A 4,337-nucleotide genomic window follows, 5' to 3' on the forward strand; every position below is an offset into this window, starting at 1 on the left:
GGATGATCCAAATCACTAGCGTATCCATTGCTGACCACAAAATATCTCCAAAAAGCACTCATGCACGAGACTTTACCGTTACATAAAGATAACGCATACTCCAAGTCAAATGGTGTTGTAATCATATCAGAACACCACAACAAAATATTATGCCAGAGTTCAGAAATGCTTGCCTTCAAGAGTATGCAAAGGATGCACTTTTTGAAAGCTTTCTCTTCTCTCCATTATCCCTATTTTGCAAAATATCCAAATAACAAATATTTCAAACACAGTACAAAAAGTTGTCTCAAATATTTTTAAAAAAATCTTAAAATAAACTAGATGAAATTTGGGAGAGGTAGGAAAAAGAATCAACTCATTTGGAGTTTAATTTTAAAAGATAGAGCCAGTCAAAGTTTGGTCAAAGTTCTATTTTAAAATAAAACTAGAAAAAGAAAACGTTTCGGGGGAGAATACGTTTTCGAAGCAGAGAAGACGTACTCGGGACTTATGCGCCTTGACTTAACCAGAGTGGACGGCGCGCGGGTCACTGACAGTGGGTCCAGAGGGCCCACTGGTCAGGTTTGACCGTTCTTCCCTCTCCCTCCTCTCCTCTGCCCGAACGGGAGCGGGGCTCCGGCGATCACCGACGATGAACGGCGGCTCCTCGAGGGCACCTGAGGCCAGGGAAGGATCGGCCAGACTGAGGCGGTCCCCTCGGTGGGCGCTAGGCAGGTGGGGACAGAGGAGGTTTGGGAGCAAAGTGAGCTTCAGGCTATGGTGATCCTTGGTCGAGGCTAAGACGTTAGGCAGCTCCGCAAGGCTATGGGGAGACTCTTGGTGGCGTTGGACGGGCGGGGGAGAGCCTGGCTGCGACGTATTGCACCGGAGCTCGGCAGCGGCCGAACTGGCCGGAGTTGGGGAAGATGGCTTCTTCGGGTCAATCCACTGCTTGGGGAGCTCTAGAGGGGAGGTTGGAGGTCGCCTGAGGTCTTGAACGAGTTCGGGGATCCCTTAAATAGGCGCTCGAGGCTGGACTGCGGCGGCTGAGGATAAGATCGCCGGCGACAGCCGTGCTGTAGCTGCAGGGCGACGTGGCGGCGACGAGCGCGTGCCGACGAGCTTCGGGATAAGATCGAGCTGCTCATAGGGGCAGCTGGCGCGCTGGTGTGGTTTGGGCGGTGCCGAACATGGCAGAGGTTCGCTGCCGACGCTGGCGTGCCGCCAAGAGTTCTGCCAGCGGCGCTGCAGGGCGCCCGGGGTGGCGTGGAGAGTTGGCGAGGTAGTGCGTGGTTCAGCGGGCGAGCAGGGGCCAGGGACGGGTCGCGTCGAGTGCGGCAGTGCGACGCGGTGGCTCAGTGCGCGCGCGTGCAAAATGTGCGCTCTGGGCGCGCCCAGAGCACGCATGGTACCTGCTCGACGAAATGCCAGGGCGGCCTAGAGCGCGAGGGTGGGGCTGGCAATTAACAGGACTAGGATAGAGATAGCTAGGAGTTTAGTGGACAAGGTTGCTGGGTCATTGGAGCAAGATCACAGTGCAAACAAGGAAACATGCCAAAATTGACTGTGCACACCAAGTGTTCGACAGAATGCCAAGTGCATCTAGACAACTCTTGGAGTGGCCAAAATCTCCAGGTCAGGGTCTCTTTGGATGTAGGTGATGATGGCAAGATCATTTGGGCAAAACCAGAAACTTGCTAGTGCAAGTTTTGCAAAACTTTAGTTTAGGACAGAAAGAAGAAGATCTCATTGCATGCACTTAAAATCCTCCAATGGGTCCATCCTCTTGGACTTAAGGGTTTTGTAGGGAGGGCTACCAGCAGGAAAAAGCTCAAGGTCACTAGAGCAAAATAAAATAGGGTTGCAGTACAAATCACAAAACTGGACCAGAATGAAAAAGAGGTTGTTTCACTCAAATTTTTCAAAGAACAACACTGGGTTTTTGCATGAAGTTGAATTATATGCATCCATTGACATCTCCAAACACTTGGGAGAACTTTTAAAGAAATATTTAAATAGGTTGTAGTGCAAAAATGCCTACTGGACCAGATTTGAAAAGTTGATGTAGAGCTCAAAATCTCCAATAACTAAAAGATATTTTTGCATAAAAGTGATGTGGAAACATCACATGACATCCCCAAATTTTGGTGGAAATTTTAGATGCACTTGCCAAATGGTTGCAGTGCAAAACAGGCTCCAAATTCATGAGAAATCATTTTAAAGGAATAAAGCTCATGAAAATTAATTATGCAAATAAATCCACTGATAAAGAATTTTTTTCATAGAGAGAGCATACAAAAATCCAATAATACTTTTGGAAAGTTCCACTTGAGGTAAAAACCCATAATATCAAAAGATAAATCTAGACAAATGGAAAAGTTTTATTTCCTGGCAGAAATTTTGATGAATAAAACAAAGGTCAGAATTTTTGGGTGTCACAACCCTTGAGGTGAATACGTTGGGAGGCGAAACTATAAGCCCCTATCTTTCTATGTGTCCGGTTGAAACGTTTTGCTCATGTGTACGCGATGAGTGTTAGCAATCATAGAAGACTATATGATGGTTGAGTATGTGGACTTGCCTAAAGGCTCCGATACATGACCCTTCCAGAAAAAAATGATGAATTGTAGTTGCAAAGTTGACTGAGAACATAGTTTGTTGGTTTCTAATAGAGTTTTTGCTTTATACTTCAATAGTATGATGAATTGTCACTTATTCATGAGAAGTCTATGATAAAAGTTTTATGATCAGATTCTTATGTTTAAGTTTGTTGCTGTTATAATAATGAACATGATGCTTCTATGTCCGTATTTTGTTTTTATCGACACCTATCTCTCAAAGCATGTGGATATGTTTTTCGATTTTGGTTTTCGCTTGAGGACAAGCGAGGTCTAAGCTTGGGGGAGTTGATACGTCCATTTTGCATCATGTTTTCCTACTGTTATTTATGATGTTTTTATGCATTATAATGCGTTTTCGAGTAATTCTAATGCCTTTTCTCTCATAATTTGCAAGGTACACACAAAGAGGGAGAATTCTGGCAGTTGGAAATCTGGACCTGGAAAAGCAACGTCAGGCTACCTATTCTGCACAACTCCAAACAGGCTGAAACTTCACGGAGAAATTTTATGGAATATATGATGAACATTGGAGCAAAAAAGTACCAAAGGAGGCCCACCAGGTTGGCACAACCCACCTGGGCGTGCCAGGGAGCCCAAGTGCGCCCTGGTGGGTTGTGCTCACCCAGGCCCACCTTCAGTGCCCATCTTCTGGTATATAGGTCATTTTGACCTAGAAAAAATAAAGAGAGGACTTTCGGGACGGAGCGCCGCCATCTCGAGGCGGAACTTGGGAACTTCCCTCGCGGAGGGGGAAATCATCGTCATCATTATCACCAATAACTCTCCCATCATGGGGATGCTATCTCCATCAACATCTTCAACAGCACCATCTCATCTCAAACCCTAGTTCCTCTCTTGTGTTCAATCTTGTTACCGAAACTATAGATTGGTGCTTGTGGGTGACTAGTAGTGTTGATTACATCTTGTAGTTGATTACTATATAGTTTATTTGTTCGAAGATTATATGTTTAGATCCAATATGCTATTTAATACCCCTCTGTTCTTGAGCATGATTATCATTTGTGAGTAGTTATTTTTGTTCTTGAGGTCACGGGAGAAATCATGTTGCAAGTAATCATGTGAATTTGATATGTGTTCGATATTTTGATAGTATGTATGTTGTGCTTTCCTTAGTGGTGTCATGTGAACGTCGACTACATGACACTTCACCATATTTGGGCCTAAGGGAATGCATTGTGGAGTAGCAATTAGATGATGGGTTGCGAGAGTGACAGAAGCTTAAACCCCAGTTTATGCATTGTTCCGTAAGGGACCGATTGGATCCAAAAGTTTAATGCTATGGTTAGAATTTATTCTTAATACTTTTCTCATAGTTGCGGATGCTTGCGGGAGGGTTAATCATAAGTAGGAGGTTTGTTCAAGTAAGAACAGCACCTAAGCACCGGTCCACCCACATATCAAGTTATCAAAGTAGTGAACATGAATCGAACCAACATGATGAAAGTGACTAGATGAAATTCTCGTGTACCATCAAGAACGTTTTGCTTATCATAAGAGACCGTTTTGGCCTCTCCTTTGCCTCAAGAGCATTGGGCTACCTTGTTGCACTTTTGTTACTACTAACGTTACTTGCTGGTTACAAAATATCTTGCTATCAAACTATTCTGTTACTTACAATGTGAGTACTTGCAAACATTACCTTCCTGAAAACCACTTGTCATTTCCTTCTGCGCCTTGTTGGGTTTGACACTCTTATCGAAAAGATCTACAATTGAT

The sequence above is a fragment of the Aegilops tauschii genome, chromosome 7 (assembly GCF_002575655.3).
Source record: "Aegilops tauschii subsp. strangulata cultivar AL8/78 chromosome 7, Aet v6.0, whole genome shotgun sequence".
Lineage (NCBI taxonomy): Eukaryota > Viridiplantae > Streptophyta > Magnoliopsida > Poales > Poaceae > Aegilops > Aegilops tauschii.